This window comes from Perca fluviatilis, chromosome 13 (genome assembly GCF_010015445.1).
Source record: "Perca fluviatilis chromosome 13, GENO_Pfluv_1.0, whole genome shotgun sequence".
Taxonomy (NCBI): Eukaryota; Metazoa; Chordata; class Actinopteri; order Perciformes; family Percidae; genus Perca; species Perca fluviatilis.
In genome coordinates, this window is record NC_053124.1 from 29325764 (window position 1) to 29339550 (window position 13787).

Here is a 13787-nt window from a genome sequence, read left to right on the forward strand (position 1 = left end):
AAATCCCTCCTAATTTGCTCATTTTGCCCACTTTAGTAACACCCTTTGTTCACTCTAGGCGGAGATGAAAAAGGTATTGCGTAATCAATCAGCTGTGTAGCCTACAATTGATCATTACATTCAGACAGACACTTTACTTTCTGTGTCACTGCATGGAAGGTTATTTTTGGTTTTGCTTTCAGTACAGCTGATTAAACCCTGGCACTCGTGTGAAACTGTAATATTTATAAGCGTATTATTCTTGCTGCCAGGTGTTTTAGATGAGTGTCTGCTATATGCTTAAACCTTAAAGTGATGTCGGGGTCATGTTTGCTGCTTGTTCTGCTTGTGATTATTGCTGGGTACTGAATTCCATACTTTTTAGGCACCGACTGAATGACGTCCTTAGTATTGAGTATCGAAAAATGCCTCGTCATTCAATACCAAATTTGAATTCCTAAGGAGTAAATCTCATCAGCGTCAGTGAGCCATTAAGCATGCAGCATGCTTCTACCAAGATGTAATAATGCTGCTGATAGGCTGTCTAAAGTTAAAAGTCGGACAGAGAAGGGGCTCACGTAGTTGGGAGCTGAAAAAGAAAAAGATTTGTGCCGTAATGTTAATGTGTATTGTTATGATTTATTTTCCTATTTTTATGGATTTTATGAAATTGGCATAAAAAAAAAAAAAGCTCAGGAACCGGTATCAAAGTCACGTTATTGGTACCGGTATCGATACCCAGCCCTACTTAAGTTGTGATAGAGGTATTCAAATCGGCAGTACGGTGGCCCTGAAGTGCAAATCACAACAGCAAATAGAAAAACGCAACAGCAAATCATAAAACACAACGGCAAATAGGAAAACATTTCAACAAATCATAAAACACAACGGCATTAACTTCTACTGGAAAAGGTAGGGTCTATCTAGCAGAGGACGGACCCTCCTGATTGGACAGGCGGACTGTCTGTTTTTTAACAGAAAGGAGAGGTGTATATGAAGTGTTTTCATATTTGCTGTCGTGTTTTCCTATTTGCTGTTGTGTTTTATTAATTGTTGAAATGTTTTCCTGTTTGCTGTTGTGATTTGCACTTCAGGGCCACCATACAGCTGCTTAAATCCTTTGTTTACGATTTGACAATTTGAATGTTGGTGTTAAGTGTGTTGCTCAAAAACAGCCTTGCAGTAGCTGTTGAGGAAGAGGACAGCTTCTCTAAACCCCGTCCTGACAGCCTGATGTATAAACCAGACTGGGTAACAGCTTTATACATCAGGCTGTCAGGATGCTGAACTGTCTCCTCTCTGCCTCCACAAAATCTGGACTGTAACAACACAGCCACACAGCACCAGCCCTAAGATCTTTCTTTATACAAACATATAAGCACACACGCCTACACTCAACATTAGCCACTTTGTACAGTCTACAAAAAACGGCTGCTAATTACTCATTGTGTGGATGGCATATTACCTGCACTTTTCATCTCTATTTGCACTATATTTGTTATTACAGTTTTTTGTTCTCTATTTGTACCTTGTTATGTTCCCCCCCGAACCCCAGCCTAATGGTAAATATTTCAAAAGTAAAAAATTTTTGTATAAACGAATGGTTTATTTTCGTGTCTGCCAGCTTACACAGCCAATCCACTATAGGATTATTCAGACACATTTTAAATAAACGCTTTCCTAGTGCTGACACAAAACAAAATATGTACATAAGGGGTACAAGTACTACATTTACAATTCAACAAAAAAAACAGATAAATACAGGGTAAATACAAGTAGGGTACTATAAAGTTAACATTTCAACATAAATCCCTTGCAGACCAGAATAAATTATGGTACAAGTTAGGGCTGCACAGTATATCATTTAATATATATATATATATATATATATAAATATAAATAAATAAAGGATTATTCGGAACACCTGTAAGATTTCTCGTTAATGCAATTATCTAATCAACCAATCACATGGCAGTTGCTTCAGTGCATTTAGGGGTGTGGTCCAGGTGTACACAAGCTCATGAACTCCAAACTTAATGCCAGAATACGAATGAAAGGTGATCTAAGCAACTCTGAGCATGGCATGGTTGTTGGTGCCAGACGGGCTGGTCTGACTATTTCACAATCTGCTCAGTTACTGGGATTTTCATGCAAAGCCATTTCTAGGGTTTACAAAGAATGATCTGAAAAAGGAAAAACATCCAGTATGCTGCAGTCCTCTGGGTGAAAATGCCTTGTTGATGCTAGAGGTCAGAGGAGAATGGGCCGACTGATTTCAGCTGATAGATCAACTTTGACTCAAATAACCACTCGTTACAACCGAGGTATGCAGCAAAGCATTTGTGAAGCCACAACACGCACAACCTTGAGGTGGATGGGCTACACCAGCAGAAGACCCCACCGGGTACCACTCATCTCCACTAAAAATAGGAAAATGAGGCTACAATTTGCACGAACTCACCAAAATTGGACAGTTGAAGACAGTTTTGCCTGGTCTGATGAGTCTTGATTTCTGTTGAGACATTCAGATGGTAGAGTCAGAATTTGGCGTAAACAGAATGAGAACATGGATCTGTCATGCCTTGTTACCACTGGGCAGGCTGGTGGTGGTGGTGTAATGGCACATTTTAGGCCCCTTAGTACCAATTGGGCATTGTTTAAATGCCACAGCCTACCTGAGCATTGTTTCTGACCATGTCCATCCCTTTATGACCACCATGTACCCATCCTCTAATGGCTACTTCCAGCAGGATAATGCACCATGTCACAAAGCTCGAATCATTTAAAATTGGTTTCTTGAACATGACAATGAGTTCACTGTACTAAAATGGCCCCCACAGTCACCAGATCTCAACTCAATAGAACATCTTTAGGATGTGGTGTAACGGGAGCTTCGTGCCCTGGATGTGCATCTCATAAATCTCCATCAACTGCAAGATTCTATCTTATCAATATGGGCCGACATTTCTAAAGAATGCTTCCAGCACTTTGTTGAATCAATGCCACGAAGAATTAAGGCAGTTCTGAAGGCTGAAGGGGTCAAACACGGTATTAGTAGGGTGTACCTAATAATCCTTTAGGTGTGTGTGTGTGTGTATATATATATATATATGTATATATATATATATATATATATATATATATATATATATATATATATATATATATATATATATATATATATAAAAGAATGTGTATATATATATATAAGAATGTGTATGTATGTATGTGTATGTATGTATGTATGTATGTATGTATGTGTGTGTGTATATATGTGTATATATATGTATATATGTATGTATATATATATATGTGTGTATATATATATGTGTATGTATATATATATGTATATATATGTGTATATATATATGTGTGTATATGTATATATATATGTGTATATGTGTGTATATATATGTGTGTGTGTGTGTATGTATATATATATATATATATATATATACATACATACATACATACATACCAACACTGTGGTCTGAGAGAAAAATCCTTTATATGTCCTGTAGGCTACATATGTCAGAATTGACAATAAAGATGACCAATCACTTTGAATTTTCCCAGCTGATCATCAACAATGGAGGTTCTCTTGGATGTGTATAGGGCAACATGCAATTCATTGTTTTATGTAAGCCCACACACTAGTGGCATCTTGACACCTGTCACCTCTCCAGAAAAGTAGGGATTATATCATATTTGCCTCCCAGATTGTCACATCCCGGCTACTGTTATGTCTGTAATGTGCAGGGGTTTTCTACAGGTGTTAAATGTCGGGTATCACCTGATACAACACCACATGATGCCACCGATGTGTTGAGTTTGGGTAACTGGATCCAAATTCAGACACTAATAAGGTTTACTCCAATATCCAGAAAATCAGTAAAAGAAATTGCGAATTGATGTTGAAGTTTCCATCCACTGCCGTTATGCAAATATTAAGAGTTGGCTGCACCAAGATAAACAGTTGGAGGCACCAATTCTCCAGGCTCCAATGCTGAAGAAGAGTGCGCAACGAGACGCTGTCATCTATGTTTGTTCCATGTATTAATGAGGAAGGTTATAGTCTTCTCATCGCTCCATATTGATCTAATGTTTTGTCCGCTGCTATTTTGTCTCATCACGAGGGACAAATTAGTCTGGGGGTGGCCAAACGTGCATTGGCCGACAGTTTGCAGGTTTTAAAGTCCAATCAAAGACATCGTTTGCCAGCTAGCTTGCCAGACCTATCTCCACAGCGCTGCTGCGGAGGGTCTGGCCCTTCCACACAACATTCCTGGATAGGAATGGTTTATTGGCATTTCTTTAAACCGATCACAATCGTTTTGGGCGGCGCTAAGCTCCGGACGCTGCAAGCTTAGCTCTTCAAAATAGTCTAGAGCAGGAACTTGTTTTGGTGGAACATTTGCACCCCGCAACAGAAAACGCCACATACAATATTAAATGAAGTTAACCGTTCACACAATACAGTAACGTGAGCTATTTAAATTAGTTGCATACATGGTTAAACGTAATTTGCTCTTACCAGTGTATTGTCGTGTGTATTTTGTCCATAGCAAATCCCCGCCAATTGGTCTTGTAAACATATTCTTTGTAAATCTATACAGTCATTCCCCAAATGAACCAAGCAGGCCTGCCTTGTTGCACAATCCAAAGTTTCCTTAAAACTTGCCATTTTCAGCGTGTAACGTTGCTCAAACGTTCTGGTTAATGTTGCTCGATCTGACCGGAGTTTAAAGTAAACGCAAAGAAAGAGGACAGTGAGGGACATCCGGCGGAAGTTCCAGCGGCACCGGAACTATCTGGTAAATGAAACTTCGTCGATATAGACTATGACTCCCCTGCATCGAGGGAAAGATCATCTGATCACTTTGGCTGAGGTGAACCTGAAATAAAAGCCTCCAGATGGTCGGCTCTCAGTGGCGTATGGCCACACCTGCTACACTGCAGCTGATCGGGGATTAAGGAGAATATTGGTGGACAAGTGACGGAATCAGGTGAGGGGCTGAGGCAGGAAACTCGATGTAGGAGGCACATGTGGAATGACAAAAAAAACTACCAGCTGACTGGAACAGTAATTATTTAAGTAATAAATGAAAAGAAAAAAATATTGAAAAGAAAAGACAAAAATGGGTATGGAAAATTCCAGAAAACATACTGGATCGCAAAAATAGGCTTAAGAACAAGTAAGGCATAAAACGATGGTACATTTGTCACAGTGACACAAAAACATTATGGAGCAGTAAATGCTAAAACTAATATCCAAGTTGTTGTTTCCTACCTTCCATCATTTAATAAGTCTTTCTCTTTAGTGTTTGTTTTCAAGGTTCCAGAGCCGACACTTTCTATTTTCTAACCTTTTGATAAAAATGACCTTGTGAGTGAGAGTGTGTGTGTGTGTGTGTGTGCCTTCAAGATGTGTGCAGCGTCCAGATTAGAGAGGATCCAGCGTGATTATCTTGTGTGTGAGGTAAATAATTCACTTTCTCGGTCCGGCAGAGCAGATTAGTGACTGTAGTGCTGCTCCTCAGTGATAATATATGGCATACAGGAAGATTTGGAACAGGATAGTGCTGTAAAATACTGGAACAATAGTGCGATGCTTTATTGACCCCTGTAGAGATCTTTTTAAATACGTGTTTCATTTGTAAAAAAATATACAATGTAGTGAAACCAAAGGGGGTAGAATGAAAAATAAAGTAAGCACAATTATTCATAAAAAATGATGCTTATTGCTGCGTATCAAGCAGCTTCAATGACTTCAAAATAAGTAAAAACTACTATAAATTATTTGAATGCTACAAAATGCTTACAAAATAGAAATCCATGCACTGAAGTTGTGCATTTCAAGTCGAATGCATTTTGGGGTTGTATACGAACCAAAATTGCCATTGATGAAGCAAAACTGCCAATACAGAATCTCAAAGACAAATAACATGATTAAGATTGAAACGTTTTTTTTTTCTTTTTCCAACACAGATGCATCATTTGTGTTTTATATCATCGTGTTAACCAGCTACCCAGTTAGCTTCCTATCATTGTTTTGTACATGTTGCTGATTTTTAAACTAGCTAGTGGCGAGCGTTAGGAGTGTTAAAATATTCAGTATTTCTAATTAAGTGCTGGTAAGTTTGGTAAATAAAGCAGCTGTACAGGTTAGCTTCTTGGCACTGATTTGTGTTGCCGTTGTATAGCATTTGCAAACTAGCTAGAGGCTAGCATTAGCAGTGGAACGTGGTTCCCATTACCTGTTGAGTCCTGGCAAGTTTAAATAAAGTAGCTACCTACGTTAGCTTCTGGTCACTTTCTTTTTTCTTTTTTTTTAACTAGCTAGTGGCTAGCATAAGCAGTGATAAGATATTAAGTATTCATGTGCTGGTAAGTTTGCTAAAGTAACAACACAATAAAATTCACTCTCTCCATAAGTAACAAATGAATACTTGTGAAACTTTGTTCCTATGCATTTCCGACTTGGCTAGAGTTAAGTATTGTTTTTTAAAGTTTTTTTCCCCTCTACATTTATCTGACTGCTGGACTTTCCAGTACCATTTTCCGAGGTTTCATTTGAATAATATCACAAGGCAAGGCAGCTTTATTTGTATAGCAGATTTCAGCAACATGGCAATTCAAAGTGCTTTACATAAAACATTAAAGAGCAGTTAGAAAACGATTAACAAAACAAATTAAAACATTAAAGAGCAGGTAAAAATTATAAAAAAAAAAGAATAATAATAAACATTTCTCTGCCCACAGTTCCTTTTGGCTCCGGTTACTTGGTGTTTTTGTTACCCATTACAAGATTGCAGTAGTTCTACTTTTCACTACGATGTAGCTGTCGCTACAAAGCTTAGTTTAATCTCGGTAAACCTTGCTAAATCCGGGACAGTTCAGTGTGTCTCTTGATAAGTTCACAGAAATATCTGACAAGTTCACAGACGTTGTCTTTCTTATTGACCTAGTTCACAGACATGGTCCTTGTGTGGATAATCTATTGTCACACCCATGTTTTTTAAGAGGTGATATTTCAGAAACATGTCCGTTATCTGTATTTTCGAGGCTTTCGCATAGCTCTCATAGCCGGAGGAAATTCTTTTCTCTTCCTCCTTTAAATCCTGTTTTTAATCTATGTCACACCCGCGTTCTCAGAAATATGTCCGTTATCTGTTCAAAAATACCACTAGATAAAACAACCTAAAATATAATCCATTGCTGTATCTCAAAACAGTGTTAAGGCAGTGGCTCCACCTGCACTGGCTACAATATTAAAACACAGCCTACGGGTTAACACATGAATAATGTAATACTGTTTAATATTCCACACTATAGGCCTACTTTTAATTTGGAAGCTGCATTTTTTTGTCTCGGTACATTCAAAGTTTTAGTTTGTAGTTGAAGTATCGCAGTAATCTAAATTTGGTCTTTAATTGTAATGTAGCTGGATGGATGCATACTGGTATGGCAAGTCTCTCTTTTAGGTTTCCTGCTGAAATGGTAATCAGTTTGTGAACACGTTGTTGATACAAAGTAGGTTTAGATGAGAGAAACCCGTAAAAGGCCAGTAACATCACCGGCCAGTTCGGCATCATGAGTGTTAATCTGGCTGGCGTCATGTACTGTTGGTGGTCAGCATCAACATGCCACAGCTGCAGTTAATTGCTTTCCAGTGTGTGTGTTGGGAATGGTAATTTTAGGTTCACTGATTACATGAGCCAACCAGGAGTGAGATGAGCTTTGAATTTTAAGTAGAGCGAAGCAATAAATGTATGAAATTTGTATGATCTCCTTAGGATGTCCCTGCATGAAGCTGCTTAATATCCCCCCCCTCATCCTCTTCTTCAGCCCCTTCTTCACAAGCTCACACGTAGCCGACTTACAGTAGCTGTTATATCCTCTTCTTATACTGTAACACCTCCCCTCCTTTCTCCATGTTAGCCTACGTTAGCGTCTCTGTGTTGCCAGATCTCGCGAGAGTTTGCTCCTGAGACGGAAACAGGTCTCAAACAAAGTAAATTTTCTCCTGATGTGTCCGTCGGAAAAATGCCATTTTAGCGTCAGAATATTCTGCAGCTATGTGGCTTGTGAGAAATGGGTCCAATATTTACTTTGGTGACTATGGGGGCGAAAGGATCACTCATAATCTGTGTTCACGTTCACTTCTCCCATTTGTATCAATACACTCGGACCTGCCGCTAGTCTCCTAAAGAGGCGTGGCCATGGCGGAGACCACGTGACACAAATACAGGAAGCTACTCAGAGTCGGGGGGTCTAGGTTCTAAACCGTCTCTGTTTTTAGTTTTGTTTCAATTCCCCCTTACTCAATCTATTAAAATAAACTCCTGCTGTAAGTTTCACAAAGTATGAATGTCCTTGGAAACTATTCTTACTATCCCTTTACATCGGATTAATTCCTCCATCTATTTCTGTGTAGTTGTTCTTTCATTTTATAACTCCTGGCCCGAAGCCTGCTACACTGTAAACCCGGATTTCATATCTAATCAAACATTTAAAGTATAATGTACTTACATGATTCAAATCGATTAAGTTTTGGTTGCATTACTAGCAAATGTAAGTATGGTATACTAATTTGTAGACCTAGTTGAGTCTGTGAATAACTTTAAGTGAAATGGCTTAAAATTCCCAAGTTTTTGTCATGACCATCTCTCTAGGCTACATAAAGTTACAACGAAGCCACAAGATCTGAACATAGGCTATTTTTCAGAGTTGTATGTAATCACAGCAAAATTAGGCTACTAGGCTATTGTATTGTATTGTATAATAGGCTATTTTTATTCATTAACACAAACTCACGGGGAGTTTTGTGCATAAATAAATTATATTACTAACATTATGGTTACGTTAGGGCCGTTGCTTCCATATATTTCCATTTAGTTTCTGAGAAATCACAATTTCTGTTGTTTCCGTATGTCTTAAAAACACCAACTACAGTAGGCCTACTCATGAGTATCCGTGACGACGCCCGCGCTCTTTCATGCAATGCACGATGGGAACGTGAAAGCCGCCACTGTGCCGTCCGCTTGACTGTCTATGCTTTTGGCTGAGAAGACGTCACTTTGCCGCCGCGCACCGGACAGTCCAGTTGCTGCTAAAACTCGCCAGAGACGGTAAGTAGCTTTGATCTCGCTCTCCATTGTTTAGCTAACGTTGCTGCTGAGGACTCAGTCAACTTAATGTTTCCGTGTTTGTGTGTGGATACAAGGGGATGTTGGTGAGTAGTGGGACGCTAATTTGCCTTTCTTGCTTGAAACGCTGTTTGTGAACTTGGAAAACTGTCGTTTTAACCATAGACAGTATTTTAACCAGGTCAACGGGACATTTTTCACCTGTAGCGTCTTGGCGGACGCCGCCCCGCTTTGAACCGCCTCTCGACATATTAAAAGGCGCCACGGACGAGAGGCACGCGCATTAATTTGGGGGGGGGGGGGGGTCGAAGGGAGCGCAACCACGTTGTAACGTTACTAACTTTTTTTCTTACTTGAGGGGCTTTTGTGAGTAGTGTAAAACCGTTGTTGTAACCAGTTCAACTGGACATTTTTCACCTGTAGCGTCTTGGTGACACCGCCCGATCCACTGAAGGAGGGATACACACTCGTGGGAAGAGTGTTAGTGACCACATTGGATTGTTTTTTCCTAGTATTAAATGTGAATGACAACTTTGACCCTTCATTTTATTATTGTCTAATGCATGACATAGGCTCCGCTTTAGTGATTATTGTACCTTCAACCTCTTAAGAGAAAGTGAATTGCAACCGGATTATGCAAACTGAGTATATTAGCAATACACCCCTAATAATGACATTATGGCTTTAATGTTAGCTAATTTGAAAATACAGGTATGTTGTTACAATAGACTACTGTAGCTTATATAAGTTCCCTTGTCTCTTATTTTCTTTGTTTTATTGTGTTGCAGGTCATGGGAAGAGATCCTTTTGAACCCAAGATCCTGAAATTGGCAACAAGCTGAATACCAATCTCTGAAAAATATGCTTTGGAAGTGTAAGTATTGCCCTCTTAACTGTGAAAAGAGAGCACAGCTATTTAAACATTATAGGCTAAAACATGGAAGTTATGCAAGAACAGAGCCCTTTCCTTGTTTACATCAGGAATGTCCATGTACATTTAAATCACTTAATGCACTAAAAGTACATTTGTCCCGCCTTCACACCAAAATTCCTGATCAGCAGCAACCACATGTAGATGCACCAGTTAAATTTAGCTGTCTGTCATGTGGGTTTGCCGAGTCTTGTTCTCAGACCGACTACTTTACTCACCTGCGTACTGCACACTTAAAAGTAAATCATAAAGTCAGGTGCCCATATAAAGACTGTAACTTTGAAACCAGTATCTACTCCACTTTCAAAGCACACAAGAGTAAAGTACACCAGGACCAGAACTGGAAAAGGTTCAAGTCAGAAATCATTGGTTTGGATAATGTAAGCGATGACAGTGATGCCGCACAAGACCAAATGTCACATGCTGATGATATGGACGATTTAGAAGATGTCAGTGTAGAAGCCAGTGAGAATGATCTTCGTGATTTAGAAAAACAGCTTGAGCACAACTTAGCATCTCTCCTGTTAAAGATGCAAACTGTCCTACACATACCAGAGAGTGCTGTGCAAGAAATGATACAACAGCTTTGTCAAATCAATAAGCTGTCACAGCCACTTCTGCATAACAGAGTGAGGGCCGTACTGAAGAAATATTATGTTGACATTAACGAAACAGTTGTGAGAGAGGTTACCAGTGTCGTGTCAGAAAGTAACATAATTGCATTTTGTGCTAAAGATGGATCCCTAGGAACTGCTAAAAGGAGAGCGGCCTATGTACGTAGAGAGTTTCCACTTGTGAACCCCATTGAATATTGTGAAAAGGAAAAACTTGCATATGTCCCTATTGTTCCCATGCTCCAGAAGTTGCTGAACAAAACTGACATATTAGATAAAGCCATGTCAGAAAAAGTCCATGTCCCACAGGAATATAGATCATATGTAGATGGGCAGTGCTTTAATGAAAACTCTCTTCTTGCAAGGGATGAGTTCACAATTGCTCTTGGACTTTACATTGATGACTTTGAAGTAGCCAATCCTCTAGGAACATCAAAGCTGAAACATAAAATGTGTGCCATATACTGGGTCATTGCCAACATACCTGCAAAATATAGGTCAACCCTTAACTCAATCCAACTTGCACTACTGTGCAATACCTCAACAGTCAAAGAGTGTGGTTACGCTAAAGTTCTGCAACCTCTTATCTATGATCTTAAGTCATTGGAGCAAAATGGTGTTTACTTGGAACAACTAGGTGAGAGTGTGAAAGGCACAGTCTTATATGTTGCTGCTGATAATCTTGGTGCCCACTCCCTTGCAGGATTCCTGGAGAGCTTCACTGTTGACAAGTTCTGCAGATTCTGTTCGGCAAGCAGGAGTGACACACAACGCCAAGAGGTATGTTCTGGTTTCTTTAAACTCCGAGACAAAGACTCCCATGATAAGCAGGTGCAGGAGGTGAGAGAGGACCCAGCATTGAGTCAGACTTATGGTGTGAAAAGAGCATGTCCTTTAACTGAGAATCTTGAGCACTTTCATGCAGTCACTGGTTACCCTCCTGACATCTTGCATGATATATTGGAAGGCATTGTTCCAACTGAGTTGTCCCTTTGTCTTAAAGACCTGATAGACAAGGGGTATTTCACACTAGAAATGTTAAATCAGGCCATCAGGTACTTTAACTACACATTTACTGACAAAACAGACAGACCTCAGATTATTGGAAAGGGATTTTCCGCCAAAAGGACCATTGGTGGAAATGCCCATGAGAATTGGTGTCTCATAAGGCTCCTTCCATTTCTTATTGGTCACTGTGTCCCTGAGGGTGACAACACTTGGGAAATTGTCATGCTTCTCAAAGATGTGGTTGAGCTAGCTGTTGCACCAAGGCATACTGAGGAGACACTGCATTTTCTGGACTGTAAAATAGCAGAGCACAGACAGCTGCTGCTGTCAACATTTCCAGATTTTCGTTTAAGGCCAAAGCATCACTTTGTGGAACATTACCCTCAGCTTGTTAAAAAATTTGGTCCCCTGTCTGATGTTTGGACAATGCGCTTTGAGGGGAAGCACAAGTTCTTTAAAAAGGCAATTCGCAATGTGCAAAACTTCAAAAATGTTGCCATGACACTTGCTACCAAACACCAGAAAGCAGTCAGTTACCACCTTGACTGTAGCTCTTTTTTCAGACCATCAGTTGAGATGACAAAGGTTACCCCAGTTTTGCTTGCCTCTTTCCCTTTGGACGTTCAGAGAGTAATGTCCGGAAACATTACAGAGCCTGGGTTGGTTCTTAATCGTCATCTGTCTGTGTAGATGGAATCAAATATCATCCAGGCATGATGCTCTCTATTGGCTCATGCTCAGGTCTCCCTGAATTTGCCCAGATTCAAAAGATTGTGGCTGTTAACACAGAAATTATGTTTGTTTGCCACAAAATGACAGCACGTGTATTGTGAGCATTTAAGATCTTACCAACTTGTCTGTAATGAGGTCCCCTCTCTGGTTGTGGTTCAGATGTCAGACTTGAATGATGTCTTCCCATTATCAGCATATAGGGTACAAGGAGAACTTATGGTAACACTGAGAGCGATATGTTATTTGCTAAATAACTGTCTTTTATCATGTTTTCCCAGATGGCTGAGCAACAGAATATAACCATGAGGGTTATTGTCTCAGAGGGAGATATAAGAAAGATGACCACAAAACGACCTGACACACTTGACGATTTGATTGGCTGGCTCAAAGGCACTCTCCAAGCGAACTATAGTTTCACCTTACAGTACCAAGATCCTGAATTTAACAATGCACAGTGTAACCTCACCAATCTCTCTGAGCTCCCAGAAGCCAACAATCAAAACTCCTATGATTGATTGTACCAATCCAGGAGACACTGAACCATATAGTGACACAAGCAGCCAGGCGACACAGAGATCCTGTCCAGTCTCTCTGGCAGGTTTTGTGGCCAGAGGTATTTGACGTTCCCAAATTTTCGGTTGATGTTGGTACATCCGTCAAGGTAACCTGTTGTATCTCAGGGTGGAACCTATCTTAAGGTGACAAAAGAGTTGAAACATGTATCTGCTAGAAACTGGCTGGAACCATGTATCATTTAAAGCATACCCAGCAAAGGAAGATTTTGAGCCGTTGCAAAGTTAGTACAAACCCACCCGTGTCTCAAAGAATCAGGGTCATCCTCCGGGGAATGGATGGAAGAACAGTTGAAGTTCAAGATGGGTAATTATAGAACCAAAATGGCCAGCTTGGACGAGTTGATGTCACTGTCAATGGTGTTAACGTGGAAGGTACACTGAAAATGGCGAACCTCCTCACCAAATGCATAAAGGCAAGGAAAGGGGAAATAAATTTCCTACCTGAATATCAGAGGGGAGGGATGACCACAACCTGGAAGCGCTCGCCAGGTTTTGGTCAATGAAATGATGAAGACAAAACCAAATGGGTCCCTTTGTGAAGAAAGAAATGGACCTGACGTTTACGCCGGAGAAAAGAAGTTGTCCAAAACAAGCCTGCCATCAGCCAGATGTTACATCGATGGCCAGCTCTTTTCACAGAAAGCCAGGTACGTATGTTGAGTGTTTAAAAAAGACGTATGTGTCACTGTAATGTTGAATACAATTTTTTTCATAGATTGTTTTTAGCTTCTTATGCAATACATGTTTTGTTTCAGGTTTGTTACGAGTTCACCAGAGTGGTGGGGAAAAGTCTGCAAGA

General features: G+C 39.9%; 1 long non-coding RNA gene across 1 annotated transcript; it reads left to right on the plus strand.

The window, feature by feature from the left end:
- The first annotated feature begins 9024 nt into the window (after positions 1 to 9024).
- Positions 9025 to 12859, plus strand: LOC120572017. Its single transcript, XR_005641339.1, has 4 exons — positions 9025 to 9110; positions 9917 to 10002; positions 11377 to 11453; positions 12692 to 12859. It is a non-coding gene; the product is annotated as an uncharacterized LOC120572017 (long non-coding RNA).
- Positions 12860 to 13787: the final 928 nt, after the last annotated feature.